Source organism: Sorghum bicolor, chromosome 8 (genome assembly GCF_000003195.3).
Source record: "Sorghum bicolor cultivar BTx623 chromosome 8, Sorghum_bicolor_NCBIv3, whole genome shotgun sequence".
In the NCBI taxonomy this organism is placed as follows: Eukaryota; Viridiplantae; Streptophyta; class Magnoliopsida; order Poales; family Poaceae; genus Sorghum; species Sorghum bicolor.
Window position 1 is genome coordinate 9,273,879 of NC_012877.2, and position 16,751 is coordinate 9,290,629.

The window sequence follows — 16,751 nt, forward strand, 5'->3', positions numbered from 1 at the left end:
ATGCTCCTCGGTGCTCGTAGCAGCAGTTGTCGCCGCAGGCTGCTCCGTGGTCTGCGGCACGGCGTCCCCAACGGCAGCTACAGGCTCGGCCGCCCTCTGGCCAGCAATGTGGTCAGGGTCGACGTCCGATGTCACGCTAAACAACAAGACGACATTTAAACAATGTCAGAAACAGCAACAAAATGCAGAATATCGCAGTACGAAAGTAAGATTGAAAACTTACAGGTCAGAGCGCCTGTGTGTCGCGGTGAACCTCCTCCTGGTCCTACCGGTCGGTGCCTGCGCCCCCGTCTCTACGACGCGCTTCGGCTCAACGTGTGGAGCAGGAGGGTCGCTGGTCACTCGACCAGTGGTGGCTGGCGCAACGTCCGGACGACTGCGCGGCCTCCGGACCAGAGAAGGCGCGGCCTCCTCCTCCTCGTCGTCGTCGTCGGTGATCCGGACGAGCCGACGCCGCTTTGGTGCCTGACTGCTCTCCACCGGCAGCGCTTCCGCAGGGGCGGGGTCCGCTGCCAGTGGCCTTTTCCCCGCGACTCTGTCTTCGGTGGTCGGGGCGGGATGGTTCTGCTCCTCCTCACTGCTGGTGTATCGAGCACACCGAGCAGCGTTGTCTTCTGGCGGGTCTACCCCCGCGGGGTTCTCCATGCCAGGTGCTAGCGATACGTACACCGTGCACCGGTCAATGTCTCCAATCTGCAGCAAAAATAAAAGACAAATCAACAACTAGGAGAACAAGTACTCAGAAAGCAAAATCAGTTTGCAACATTACCTTAGGAGCTGGTCACCCCAGCTTGAAGGCCTGCACACGATCACCACTACGGACGAAGCTGCCGTCTGCAAAGTTGAACAGCTCGTTCAACAGCTGTTGCACTTCGGCCTTCTCCAAGACCTCAGGACTCATCTTGGTCGGGTCCTGGCTCCCAACATACTCGTACGCCGAGTGTACCCTCTTCTGGCAGGGCATCACCTGACGACAGATGAAGTTGCCGACCACTCCTAGCCCATCTAAACGGGACCAGTCGATCAGCTTCATCAGGTCTTCTACCTGACCAGCAAACTACGGGCGGTCTGTCGAACTAACCCTCTTCTCGGGAATGTAGCCCATGTCGCAGAACGTGGAACTGCCCGGCTCTTCCCTGACGTAGAACCACTTCTTGTACCATTCGGTGAGAGAAGTATTCCACGGGCAGTTGAGATATCGGTTCTTCATCCCATCACGAAGATTGAGGTATACTCCACCTGGAATCTTGGAGCCTCCAACCGCTCCCTTCTTCCTCAAACAGAAAAGGTAGCGAAAAAGATCGAAGTGCGGCTCTATCCCAACATAGGCCTCACACAGATGGATGAAAGTGGAAACAAGAAGAATCGAGTTCGGGTGCAGATTGCAGATCCCGATCTCATAGTAAAGAAGAAGCCCCTGGAGAAAAGGATGGACAGGAACCCCAAAACCCCTCTTGAAAAAATCTTCGAAAACCACGATCTCACCGGCACAGGGGTCGGGGTAGCTCTCCCCGTATGGCGCCCTCCAGCCGCCGAGCTCTTGACTGTGCAGTAGCCCCATGCCGACGAGGTCGTTGAGGGACCTCACGCTGCTACGGGACTTCTTCCACTCCTTAGCCATTAGCTCGGCCCTCTTCTTTGAGTCGCTCTTTGCCATTGACGCTGCAGGGATGACTGCGAGTTGGGATGGCTGATGGTGATTGCAGAAGGCAAGAATGGAAAGCTTGGAGGCAATGGCAGGACAAAAATTGGTGGAGGATCAACATTCCTGGGGACCGCACCGACCATCGAGCACTGTATGCTCAGGGACTGGTCGTCCAGCCTGCCAGTTTGGAGATCTGGGGACTACATCGACCACTGAGCACTGTATGCTCGGGGACTGGTCGTCCAGTCTGCCAGTTTGGAGATCTGGGGACTGCACCAACCACCAAAGCGTTATCTGCTCGGGGACTGGTTGATAAGTCTATCCGATGGCAAACGAGCATGAGATGCTCGGGGACTAGATAATTTTAATTTTTTAGACCTTGCTACAAGGCTCATACTTTGCCTTCCAGCAAGCTCGGGGACTACATCGGTACGATGCATCTGGCGATGCATTTCAGTTTTAGAATTTCTCTGAGGACTTTTCTTCTGACCCTAGCACCACGTGTCTACGTCACCTACTACCACGCTCAGGGACTAAGTGGGCACACTTCACCTTGCGGTGAATATGCTTGCTTTTTGGAAGACTGTACTTTTAATAAAAGTAAAGTGGGCACACTTCATCGAAAAAAGAAATATTTTTCAAGAGCACCATGCATTCTTCGAACAACCTGCTTCTTCGACGTCAATGTTAGTCAACTATCTTTTGAGTTGGTCAAAATACCATTGCAACTGTTTGGGCGACTTCCATGCTAATCGAAGATGTCAAGCCTTGCTGATCGAAGAAGCTCAAGACGGCGTGTTACATCACAATACATGGTGCTCGGGGACTAGCTGTGGGGGTATAAACCCCTATACCATTACGGCTAGACTTGGGCCAGGAGGCTTGGCCCATTACGAGACAAGTTTGAGGCTTGATCTGACTGCTCGGAGTTTCGCGCAAAGAAACAAGACATGGAGATCAAGCAGGATTCTAGTCGGTTAGAATAGAAATTCATATCGAACTATCTATGGCAATTGTAACCGACTAGGATTAGTTTCCAGATCTGTAACCCTGCCCTCCAGACTATATAAGGAGGGGCAAGGGACCCCCCTAGGATGGATTATCTCAACACAATTCAATACAATCAGACGCAGGATGTAGGTATTACGCCCACACGGCGGCTGTTGGGTATTTTAAACGCAAACAGAAAAATCCGCAAGCGCACGGATACCGATGTAGCCTTCACCCGGGAGTATTCCAGAGTATCGATTTTCCACAGAGAACGTGAGTGTACTAATTAAGATCCAAGATCGCCCAAGGATAACTATATAATTATTTTTGGTGGGAAGAGAGGAAGTTTCCTGAGAGTTCTCTAGTTGATCTAAGAATCAAGAATTACTTCAAGATTATCTATATCGGGACATCAGAACACTAACCACAGAAAGAGATGAGAAGGGGGCTAGGAAGCTCCGACTACGGTCCTACAAACACCGATCCGAACGAGGTGGAATACGTCGACCGTTAGGGCTGTCACTACCCTAAGGCTACCACAACAATCCGCAGCATTGGGTGCAATTCCAGGTAATCGCAAGACTAAACACCACGTCTAATCTATTGATTACTACTCTAATGTTTCAAAGACTAGAGCACTTGATGCAAGCGGGAATCCAATAAATAACTTGAATGTAAATAAAAGTAATTAAAGAACTCAGAAATTATGAATTAAAGAACCTGGAGAACAATGAAGAACGAACCAGATGCTGCAAAAGTATAATGTTGAGGAAGATCCGACAGATCCGGCTCCTCCTCCGCTCTCCTCTTCTCTCTCCCTATTTTCTAAATTACAACTAGAACTAACTAGAACTAGAACTAGAGGAACTAGAACTAGAACTAGATGAACTAGAACTAGATCTAGATGAACTAGAGGTAGAACTAGAAGAACTAGAGGGATCCTCTCTACTTGGATGAAGAATTGAAACCCTAGCTTTGATTCTGTAGAAGAGGTATGCCTCCAGGGTCTGGTGGGGGTCTGCTTATATAGTCCAGGAAGAGTAGCCCCCAAGAAATCTAGGAAGAGTAGCTCCCAAGGAATTTCCACGTTATTCTCCACCATCCGATCAAACCGACCTTAATCGTGTGATTTTCCTCGATCCTTAGAGTCAGTGGAGCACGATCCGCGAAGTTGACCCTCATCTGGCACTGTAGCAAGGCGGGCGCCCAGGAGAGTTGGGCGGGAGCCCTGCCTCCGAGCCCGATTTCCTTCCCGTTCGGTCCCGTGGCTTCTGGAGTCTTCTAGATGATAGAAAATTGTGCGGCACGTTAATATCTCTATGTAAACCTGACGTGTGGGCCTTTCTTCCGTATTTCCTGATAACCCCCCTGCAGAAATAGACAAACACCAAAACTCGTGGAATTCTGTCAGATAAAACCCTAAGTCTAGGTGTTGGTTGCATTTGGATCCTTTTCCATGATCAGTTGATGGTTAAATGTGAGCATTAAGGACCGTCAACAGCGGCTGAACCTGGATAAAAACCTCGTCTCTGTCTTGCGTCACCATCGAGTTCGTAGCTTGCGCACCGTCTACCGATAAACTACTACCGTGGGTATACCCCAAGGTAGACTGCCGACTAGCTTTCGTCGACAGTAATAATAGTAGAAATGAAAGTAGTGCCAAAAGCGATACTCAAGACGAAGGTCCTTCTCATCTTCAGCATAGAGATTGCGGCTCCGGAAGGACCTGATGTTGCGGACGTTGTGGCGGAAATCAATCGGACGAGGAGGAGCCCAGCCACCAACGTTGGGAGCGATCTCGGGGCACCGCACGACAGGGGCTGGAGAATCGAAGGGGACATGCGCGGAAACGGGACACTCTAGCCCGTCATACGGTGAGCGAACTTGAGCGGAAATAGTCCGCCCAACACGCTCAAGCTCCTCTTCTGCAAGGTCAACCTCGGTGTCACGCCTAGTGGGATCAGGAGCCTGATGCGAGGACGGAGGGGGCGCTGCCACCGGAGCTGACGGACCCTGCCCGGAAGCACGGACAGCGGCACGACGAGAGCCACCAGCACCAGCCCTAGGGAGAGCGACCTTGGTGCGAGGGCCAGCAGAGCGGCCCTGATTGGTCTTGGACCTCTTCTCAACATGGCGAGAAGGGCTTCCACGAGTCATCACTGCGAGACAAGATGCGGACAACTAAGGTGACAAGCGAAGGAGCAAGGGACTTCGGGGTCGGAAGTCCCGGCAGCCGTCGGAAACCTCGACGCACGAGATCCCATGAACTCAAACGAAAACGCACGGGAGGAAGAGATAAGATAGGAGAGAGCACCTGAGAGGGAAGAGAGACGAGCGCGATGAAGCACAGATGAGGACAAAGGGCTTGCCACGCACCAGGTCGTGCCCACCGCGCACGCGCGCACACCGCGCACGGCGCCGCGTGGATAGGACGGCGGACGGCACACTGCGCGGGGCGCTCCATGACCGAGCAACACGCCGGCGGAGAACGCAAGCAGAGGGCGGATTTGGTGAATCTGGAGGAGGAGGGAGGCACGGGGAGGAGAGAAACTGACTGCGGGGGGAGGGGGGGAAGACTGTGGTAACAGGTCAGCTGGTCGGCTGAACGGTAAAGGGGTAAAGAGGGGTCAAGCCAGGGACAAAACACGCTCGTGATAGATCTGCGTCGGGACTTCCGGCGCACGTCGGAACTTCCGACGCTGGCCGGGACTCCTGACGCCAGCCAGAACACCCAACTGAGGGCTCAGCCCGCAACCACGTCGGAACTCCCGACGCACGTCGGGACTACCGACACAGGGAGACCCAAAAACTTCAAAATTTGAACTCTCTGTGCAATGTGGGGCATAAAGATGATAGACACACATGATTTCAAGGATGACTAGCTGACAAACAAGCATCACATAACTATAGTCATCCATGAAACCTATATCAAATTAGATTTTGAAAATCAGCAAACAAACTTTTCCCAAAGGATTTCTCTTACCTAGATCAATCAAATTATGTGCAAGACATCAAGTTAGGTTACGTGAATCAATGATATTTAGCTCACTCCTCAAAGCACAAAATCTTGACTCATCTAGGGGCTTTGTGAAGATATCGGCTAGTTGTTTATCGGTGCTCACATGATGAAGTGTGATATCTCCATTGGCTTCGTGGTCTCTCAAAAAGTGATGCCGGATGTCTATGTGCTTTGTTCGAGAGTGGTTTACAGGGTTGTTTGCCAACTTAATGGCACTCTCGTTGTCACACAAAAGAGGAATCTTGGTTAGCTCACAACCGAAGTTTTTGAGGGTTTGCTTCATCCAAAGTAGTTGGGCACAGCATGCACCGGCCGCCACATACTCGGCCTCAGCGGTGGACAAAGCAACGGAGTTCTGCTTCTTAGAGCTCCAAGACACCAAAGACCTACCAATAAATTGGCAAGTCTCGGTGGTACTCTTTCGACTTACTTTGCAACCGGCATAATCCGAATCGGAATAGCCAAGTAACTCGAAAGTGGAGCCCTTGGGATACCACAAGCCAAGATTAGGAGTGTGCACTAAATACCGAAAGATTCTCTTAACAGCCATTAGATGACATTCTTTTGGACTAGCTTGAAATCTTGCACACATGCACACACTAAGCATAATATCGGGCCTAGATGCACAAAGGTAAAGGAGGGATCCAATCATGGAGCGGCATACCTTTTGATCGACGTCCTTTCCTCCTTGGTCAAGGTCAAGATGCCCACTTGTTGGCATCAGTGTTTTGATGGGTTTGGCTTTGTCCATGTCGAACTTCTTTAGCATATCGTAGGTGTACTTTGTTTGACTTATGAACGTGCCATCTTTGAGTTGCTTGATTTTAAATCCAAGAAAGAACTTCAACTCACCCATCATAGACATCTCAAACCTGTTCGTCATAATCCTACTAAATTCCTCACAAAAATCTTCATTAGTACTACCAAATATTATGTCATCGACATATATTTGGCATACAAAAATATCATTATTGACTTTGCGAGTAAACAAGGTAGCATCGGCCTTTCCTATCTCAAACCCTTGTTTGAGTAGGAAGTCCTTTAAGCAATCATACCAAGCTCTAGGGGCTTATTTAAGCCCATAGAGTGCTTTGTCGAGCTTGTAGACGTGGTTTGGAAACTTGGGATCTTCAAAGCCTGGTGGTTGCTCAACATACACCAACTCGGATAGGGGGCCATTAAGAAATGCACTCTTCACGTCCATTTGATATAGCTTGAAATCATGATGGGTAGCATAGGCTAGTAGAATACGAATGGATTCTAGCCTTGCCACCGGTGCGTAGGTCTCTCCAAAATCCAAGCCTTCTATTTGAGTGAAACCTTGAGCCACCAATCTTGCCTTGTTCCTTGTCACCACGCCACGCTCATCTTGCTTGTTCCGAAAGACCCATTTGGTTCCAATCACATTTTGGATGGGCCTTTCCACCAAGGACCAGACTTCATTCCGTGTGAAGTTGTTCAACTCTTCTTGCATGGCCATCATCCAATCTTCATCATCAAGTGCTTCTTCCACCCTATGAGGTTCCAAAGGAGAAACAAACGAGTAATATTCACAAAAACTTGCTAAATGAGAACGTGTCGTTACCCCTCGTCGAATGCTTCCCAAAATGTTATCAACGGGATGATCCTGTTGAATTGATTGATGTACTCTAGGATGTGGCACTTGAGTTGATCTTTGAATGGGGCCATCATCTTCTTCATCATCATAGCCATGATCTATTGGAAGACCAAGACTATGATCTTGTGGATGATTGTCTTCACTTGTGTGGTCAAGGTTAAGATGGGGTTGAGCTTGCACATTGTTGCCACAATCTTCATTGATTCTTGATGCGGAAGCCTCACCATGCTCATTGGATGAGCCATGATGAATGATAGAATCATGATCAATATGCACAACACTTTCTTCAACGTCATCTTCAATGGGCTTTATCTCACCAATTGCTAGCTTCTTGATAGCTTCATGTGCAGCTGCTTCATTACCTACAATCTCAACATTGACTTGCTCCTTTTGAGAGCCATCGGTTTCATCAAAGGTCACGTCTACCGCGATTTCAATCAAACCGGAGGTTTTATTGAAAACACGATATCCATGTTCGTTAGTACCATAACCAAGCATTAAACCTTCATCAACCTTTGGTGCAAACTTTGAGCTTTTGGATTTTTTGTTAAGTATGAAACACTTGGATCCAAAAACTCTAAAGTAGTGCACCTTAGGCTTTTTACCGGTTAGAAGTTCATAGGCGGTCTTTTCTCTTTTCTTGTGAAGATACAAGCGGTTGATAGCATGACACGCCGTGTGGACTGCTTCCGCCCAAAAGTTCACCGGAGTCTTGTATTCATCCAACATTGCTCTTGCGGCTTCTATGAGTGTCTGGTTCTTTCTCTCCACAACACCATTTTGTTGAGGAGTATACGGAACCGAAAACTCATGTTTGATTCCTTCTTCATCAAGGTACTCTTCGATGTTTGTGTTCTTGAACTCCGTCCCATTGTCACTTCTAACTTCCTTGATCTTGACATCAAACTCATTTTGGGCTCTTCTTGCAAACTTCTTGAAAATTCCTTGGACCTCACTCTTATCACGCAAAAAGAAAACCCAAGTGTAACGTGAATAATCATCAACAATCACAAAACCATATTTGTTACCACCAATGCTTATGTAAGCCACGGGTCCAAATATGTCCATGTGTAGCAGCTCCAAGGGCCTTTCGGTTGTCACGATGTTCTTTGCGGGATGCTTAGCTCCTACTTGCTTTCCAGCTTGGCATGCACTGCAAATACTGTCTTTCTCAAAAGAAACATTTGTTAGTCCAAGTATATATGTGTTCGCCTTTTTGAAGTTTGGCCAAGTTCCTCATCCCAACATGGGCAAGTCGGCGATGCCATAACCACCCCATGCTAGATTTTGCCATTAGACAAGTCTCGGACTTTACTCTATTTGATGTGAAATCAACTAGATAGAGTTTCCCTTTTAGGTGACCCGTAAATGCAATAGAGGAATCCTCCCTTCTATAGACTTCCACACCCTTATCCGTAAAGATACAATTGTAACCCATTTCACAAAGTTGCGAGACGGACAACAAATTGTAACTCAATGAATTTACAAGTAAAATATTGGAAATGGAGTTATCATTTGAGATAGCAATTTTACCCAAACCAAGTACTTCTCCTTTTCCATTGTCACCAAATACAATGTTTCCACTTTGTTCACCACTAGGTTGGAATGATGTGAACATATCCTTCTCTCCGGTCATATGATTGGTGCATCCACTATCCAACACCCAACTTGTTCCACCGAAGGAATATTCCTACAAAGACAATTCAAACTTGTGTTTTAGGTACCCAAATAGATTTGGGTCCTAGGGGGTTAGTCACATAAAGTTTTGACACCCAAACACTCCTCAATATTTCCTTCCTCTTGTGGGCACCAACATACTTTACCAATATCTTGCCATATTTGCCCCAACAACACATATAGTCACTAGCATAGCACCATGGAAGTGGTGCTTGTGGCTTGGGAGCTTCGTATGGCTTTATCTTGCTTTCCTTGTTGCTCGTAGGTTGAATCAACGGAAGATGAACCTTGTTGTTTGCCTTGCATATAAGCTCATCAAGGGCAACACCCTTGTTGAACTTTACACAAGGCACTCCGTTCACAATGTTTCTTCCATTGTCCTTTCCATCATACCTATTAAAGCCAAGTCCTTCCTTGATGGAAGGGTGTCTAAATGCCTTGTATATAGTCTTTTAGATTGCTCTTGGCATTTACACCCCTTCTTAATTTCCATCTTCAACCTATTGATTTCCTTGTCCTTTCTCTCTAGCTCAACAAGGTTAGTAGCATATGCATTTACATCAATTTTATAGCATCTTTTACAATCGTTGCTAGTGGAGACATTAGAGTCTTTGGTTGCCTTAGGAGAAGTCGAAGTGCTAGCCCAAAGAGTATTATAGTTTAACTCAAGAGTTCAGTATTTTTCCTTAAAGCTTGTGAGGCTTTCTTGAGCTATACTATTTTCATTTTTAAGGCTAGCTACTTGATCATCAATCGAGGAATGTTCCTTAGTCAATTTCCCAATTGAGTCATTGGCTAAAGACAATTCAACGGTTAACTTTTCAACCTTCGTCTTTTCCTCGGTGATAGATGCTTCAAGTGCTAGGTTCTTTTCCTTCTCTTGTACAATTATATCACCTTGCATCTCTAAGCATATATCCCTCTTCTCTAATTTCTTCATTAGACTTTTTATTTTAGTGAAGGCCTTATGACCAAATTTCTTTATCAAGGATGCCTCAAGTTGTTCTACGTTTTCATCATGACTATCATATTCATCACTAGAGATTTCGGATGAGGTAGTTACCTTCTCCCTCTTAGCCATAAGGCAAGTTGGAGTGTAGTAGTCATCGTCGATGAGGTTGGCGAAGAGGCTTGTTGTAGAGTCCAAGTTGGGAAAGAGCCTTGGTGGTGAAGCCTTGTTTGGGAGGTTCATGAGTGATGATGAGGATTTGTGGATGGCAATGTTTGCACCTCCTTTCTTCTTCTTCTTCTTCTCTTCATCACTTGAGTCACTATCATTGGATACCCATTCTTCACCAAGATGAGCTTCACCCTTTTTATTTCCTTTGCACTTCTTGTCATTATTCTTGTTGTACTTGTTCTTGTCTTTCATATTTGGGCACTCAGCTATGAAGTGACTGGTTTGGCCACATCCATAGCAAAACCTCTTCTTCTTTTGATGACCCTTCTTCTTCATAAATTTTCTCAGATTTCTGATGATAAAAGCAACTTCTTGATCGGAATCTTCGTCACCACTTGATGAATCATCCTTCACCTTCTTCTTTTCTTGACATGACTTGTGGTGTTCATGGCCTTGCTCTACCTTTAGAGCTACATTCTTGTTGTATCCCATTGCACTAGGATTTTGACTATGTGCATTGATTGCATCTTGATCAAGGCACTCATGATGCTTGAGCTTGGCTAGAACTTCTTGAGGTGTCATGCAATCATAGTCGGGCCTTTCCATAATCACTGATGCTAGCATGTTGTTCTTTGCCCTATAGGTTCTCAAGATCTTCCTAGCAACCTTGTTTTCATCCCATTCAGTGCTTCCAATAGATCTTATCCGGTTGACCAAAGACATCATCCTATCAAACATAGCTTGAGTGGATTCACCTTCTAGGAAAACAAATCTTTCCAACTCACCATGAAGTAACTCAATGTTACCCTTTCTCACACTCTTGTCACCTTCAAATGTTGTCTTCAACACTTCCCAAATATCCTTGGCAACTTCTCTTCCATTCACTTTGTTGAATTCATCTGGAGCCAAACTTGAAACTAGAATAGCTACTGCTTGTGCATTTTAACGAAAGGTGTGAGCTTCCTCCGGAGTGATCTCTCTATCTTTAGTGGGAAATGTTACACCAACATCTACCACTTCCCAGAGATTTGCGGCAATGAGGTGCATCTTCATTTTGTAGGCCCAATAGGGATATCTAGTTCCATCAAAGTGAGGAGGTTTCCCTAGGTTGATAGATGGAGCATGATGTGAAGCCTTGATGAGCTGTGAATAATCAAAGTTCATGTTGGAGTAGACTCCTTCTGGGTGACCTTCTTCTTTACCTCCAACTTCACTTTCATTATCATTGTTTTTGTGTCCACTAGGTCCCTCATCAGATTTCCTACTACCTATTGCATCTTCAACGTTCTTGCTCAGCTCTTCTTTTAACTTAGTCATCTCATCTTGCATTTTCTTCATTTCATCTTGAAAGAGCTTTGATTGAGCAGCCAACAGTTCTTTGGCTATTTCCTTAGCCAATTCTTGTGTCTTTTCGGTTTCCGACATTGTTTCTTCTCACACGGTAAAGTGCTATAAGAAGACCTTGCTCTGATACCAATTGAAAGGATCTAAACAATACCTAGAGGTGGGGTGAATAGGCATATCTAAAAAATTCTACACAAAACTCAAAGTCACTTGTCAGCAACTATCGGAAGTCCCGACAGTTTGGGTCAGAACTTCCGATGTTGTCAGAAGTTCCAACGCAAACTGTCAGCAGTTCTGACACCTATGGGAAATGAACTACAAGTGCTTAAATGAACTTTGTGAGATCCACAACTTACAACACCACCGTCTAGTGGTTAGATGAGGATGTTGAGAGCCTTCCTTGACACCAAGAGTCCCCCAAACCGTAGATCGAGACCAAACCCTAAAAGGAGGTTGAAGTACAAGCAAATACAAGTAATACAAGTAGATCTTAAGAAAAGCAACCACAAGAGACACAAGGATTTAACCCGAGGTTCGGCAACCCCACTTAGGAGTTCCTACGTCCTCGTTGTTGAGGTGACCACCAAGGTCGGAGTCTCTTTCACCTCCTTGCCTCCCTCAAAGTAACCACAAAGGTCACTCGAGCTTTCCACTAAGAAAAACCGGGTAATACAAACTTTCCAAGGCTCTTCCACAAGATGGAAGCTCTTGGACGACGCCTAGCCGGCTAGGGTTCCAAGAACCCAAGAGTAATAAACTCAAAACCTACCGGCTTGACGAAGAGATCAAGTGCTCAAGCTTCTCAAAGCGTTGCTCTCACTTATCCACTCTCCAATCACTCCAAATGTTAGGTGAATCGAAGTTGGGAGCCGAGAGGAAGAGGAGAGAGGAGTCTTGAATGCTTGGGAGCTATTTTGTTTGAGGGTTGGTCGCAATGAATGAGTTGGTAACGGTTAGAAACACAGAGAGGGCTATTTATACTACTGGGAGAAAAGTCTGCTCAGATCTACGTCGGAAGTTCCGACATAGTGTCGGGACTTCTGACACTCACTGGAAAACACTGTTCAACAGGCAGCCTAGGTCAGCGCAGGAAGTCAGTGTCGGAACTCCCGACGTACGTCGGGACTTCTGACGCGTCAGCACTGCTGACACAGGCCGGGACTGCTGGCGCTCGCGCGGGGAAACAGCCAGCCAAAGTCCTGGCGTCGGGACTTCCGATGCTTGTCGGGATTTCCGACACGTGCGCGCGTAGAACTCAACGTCGGGACTTCCGACGTTCACAGTTTTCGCACAGCACGTCGGGAGTTCCGACCCGCGTCGGGACTTCCGACACCAGAAGTCACAGAAGGTAAACCTAAGTGCAAGAGAGGTGCTAGAGTGTTTCTAAAAAGTTTTAGTTGAAAGACTTGAGCACTCTATCTTCCCCAAACCAACAACTTTTGAATCCCTCTTGATAGTATGGCACACCTATCCCCAAGTTAAAAGATAAACAACTAAGCTCTAGATTGATTCCAACGCCTTTCTCACGAACGAAGATTGGGGGATACCATTTCTTCTTAAATCAAACCTTTGAATCTTTCATGAGAATAATAGCTGTAGCAAATCTCAAAGACAACGCATTAGTCCCTAAATTGGATGTCATTAATACACCAAAACCCACATAGGGGGCAAATGCACTTTCAGAATAATATTTTTTAAAGAAATTAGCATTGAAATCTTTCTTCTTGTGTCATGTCCTCTTCTAACTACAATTTTATTATGAGGATAGGGATCCCTATGGGGATTAATTAACCATCGGGGAATGGGGATGGGAGAAAAGTGTCCCCACAAACGTTGTCTATGGATGGGGACATGGATAGGGAATCCCCCATGAAGATGGGGATGGGAAGCCATCCCTCGACGGTGAATTCCCCGTGCCATCTCTACAGCTACCATTCATATTGCCAGGTAGTGCACATTTGATATAGTCTATATGTCGTCAGGGTCATAATATACCTACAAAAATATGAAAAATATAAGGTTACTCAACAAGCTAACGAAAAATCTACAAACCTAAAATTTATAATTTGGATTCCCTTTCCAAACAAAATTAGATGGCGATGATGATAGACTAAGAACTCTACTATTGGGTGGAGTGATTAACTTAGAGCTTACACCCTCCATTATCTTTTTTTCATGACTAAAAAAGGGAATAACTAGAAAAATTGTCAACAATCACCGTGTTTCTCATCCTAATAGACACAATCACTTATCTAGCTTATTTTACCTTGCCAATAGTGCACTTTCGAACATTCATAAAAAATAGATGTAGTATAATTAAGCTTGACATTATTTGCACATTACAGTGTCAAATGTAGTCTATTAGGTTTTGTTTGTCTAAATATGGCAAAGATTTGGATTCAACCTCTTTCCATATGTCGCTAACCCTATCATACTAGGAACTTGCACCTAAACCTAACAGGTGCCAAACACTAAAGCATTAAACTAATCTCATTTCATTACCACATGGATCACATCTAAATAGAATATTCAAACTATTATATATAACCTGACTTTCACAAATATTGTGTTTTGTTTTGAGATGAAAACATATTTTGTATGGTCCCCACACACAATTAGGGAAGATATCTTGTTTTTCCCAAATGAGGTCTGACCCCATTTCCATTTCATGACAAAATGGAAATACAAAAGATTGTTTAGATCGGGGAGGGGGAGAAAGGAGGAAAGAGAGTAAACAGTTTAGACAATTGTACACTCTACCTTAGAGCACAAAAGACCTGCCAAAGAAACTACCTGAGCTTAAGAGATGACATAACCCCTCTAGAGCCTCACAAGTTTAGCTTTAGTTATTACACCTGAATTAAAAGCAAAGTATCAAAGAACGCTCCTCAAAATATAACCGGTTTAGAAGCAGAGCCATCAAAGTTCTTTTTAACCATCTCCACCGCACACACACGCCCATCAGATGTCCCGAGCTCCGATGCCACGATGGTCATCATACTTCAGGCGCTTGATCTCATCGCTAGGTGTCCTCTTCAGAAAGAGCAGGTCAATTGACACCTTTAGCATTGTGTTTACACCATTGTTGAGCATCCTCTAATCAACATCTGCATATAGACCTGTCCATTATTGTATTAGAGCTCCTGCGTGAAATAGAATTTCAATCGGGGTTTGAATCAATTTTCCTTCAAAACATATTCTATTTCGAGCCTTCCAAATTGCCTAACATAAGGCAAATATTCCCCCATAGGTGAAAGTTCCTACCAGAAGGTAACCAGAATTCACATCACTCCCAGCTTTGTGCTAAGGAAGTGGGGATATTATTAGCTCCGATGAGCTTAGTAATCACCCCAAACAACTTTGGTAATGGGGCAAGTGAAAAAGAAGATTAATCATCTCATTATAGTCACAAAAGTACCATTTAGGATTTCCAGACCATCTTCTTAGAATCATGTTAGCTTTTGTTAACAAAGCATAACTGGCCATAAGCTAGATACAAATCTTTATCTTGGAGGGAACTTTGCCCTTCCATATATTTCTTATGATCATGTCCAACATCATTAGTTGATAATGCATTATACATAGATTTCAAAGAGAACTATTTGGATTTACCAAACTTCCACACTACAACATCCTTAACAAGATTGTGGCTCAGCAGTAAGCCACCTTATAAATGTGATATGAATCCTACCATTTTTACATCAGCCACATATATGAAGGTTGTTTTTTACCCTTAAGGGCACATACCCTCACTCTCTCACCCATTGGATTCATATTGAGAAGTGCGTCTAATCATATAGAGTATAGTGGATTGGGACTATATAACAAATTGGTTTGGGAAAAGTCTACTTCACACCCTCAACTATAGGAGATGGACTACTTAACCCCCTCAACTTTATAACCAGACGTTTTACCTCTCTAAACTTTCCAAAACCGTTCAAATAACCCCCTCATGTGGTTTTCGACGATGGTTTTGCTACAAAGATAGCGGTTTGTCTTTTTCTTTTTTATTTATTTCAACTAAATCTTTGAAAAATCACATTAAATCATAGAAAAACCATAAAATGAGAAATCCAATTTTGTGGACTCCACATGAATATATAATATGGCATACTTTGTACAAAGTTTTTGCTATAGATTTTACAGAAAATAATATATCAAAATCGTCGTATTATTTTTTATAAAATCTATAACAAAAACTTTGTACTAAAGTATATATATATTATATATTCACTATGTAGATCTACTGTTGGTAAATCTTAGTGTCTATTGGATTATTCCGCAAGCGCACAGAATATATCGATGTAGCACTTCACCGAGGATGAGTATTCCAAGGTATTGTTATTTGTTTTATCCTAAGGGAAAGCAGTAGCTAGAAATGCTAATAGGAATAAGATCCCTATCCCAATTTAGAAAGTGTAGAGAGGGAGATAATCGATAGATAGAAGGAAGGTGATGATTCAAAGATAATTGATTAAGACAACTAAAAGATAACTAGTGTAGGTAGCTAGGTGGGAGGACAACAAGTGAGAAAGGTTCTTGTGATTCTAACTCTACTTCTGTGTTCTAATATAATCAAACAGTAGGAACAACTAGGATTGCTACCTTACTACTTGGTTGCTAGGGATAGCCGAGAAAGCAGGAGACCTAATTCCTCCTAAAGCGACTATACTCTTATTAGACACCTTGCCTTTTAAGAACTAGCCCCGAACGTGGTGAGAAACCTATAAAACTAGGTAAGATCTGTCACCTCTTGCCAACACCCACACTGTCCGTGCGAACCAACAACAACCAAAGGTAAGATTTAGCCTAAGCACCACGCTTACACTATCCCTCACTACTCTAGCTGAATGTACAATACAACTAGAGCACCTTGTTACAGGTAGTGGTAAGCAACCAAAGAGTTGGTTACAGGATCACAATCTAGCGTGTAATTACTATAAGACAAGATAGAGCACTATAATACTATTGCAATAATATTGCACAAAGTAAATACTTAGAAAAGTAGAAGAAGAATAATATATTAAATAAGAAAAGTCTTACAAGAGAAAGATATAAGAGCAATACCAGACTCTCGAGAAGACGACTCCGGAGACCCCGAGCTTCGCTCAACTCAACTCTAACTCTCACACTAAACTATACTACTACTAATGAACTAAGATAACCTTTTTGTCTCTTGAATCACACCCTTGAGAGGGTGGATGTAGCCTCTATTTATAGGAAGAGTAGAGGGTGTGCTATGTCATCGATTTGTGTTCTCTCCATCTCTCTACTCTTGGATGCATCGTCATTGAAACCGCCATAGATGGACATCCAGGATCTAGCATCATGCATGGAG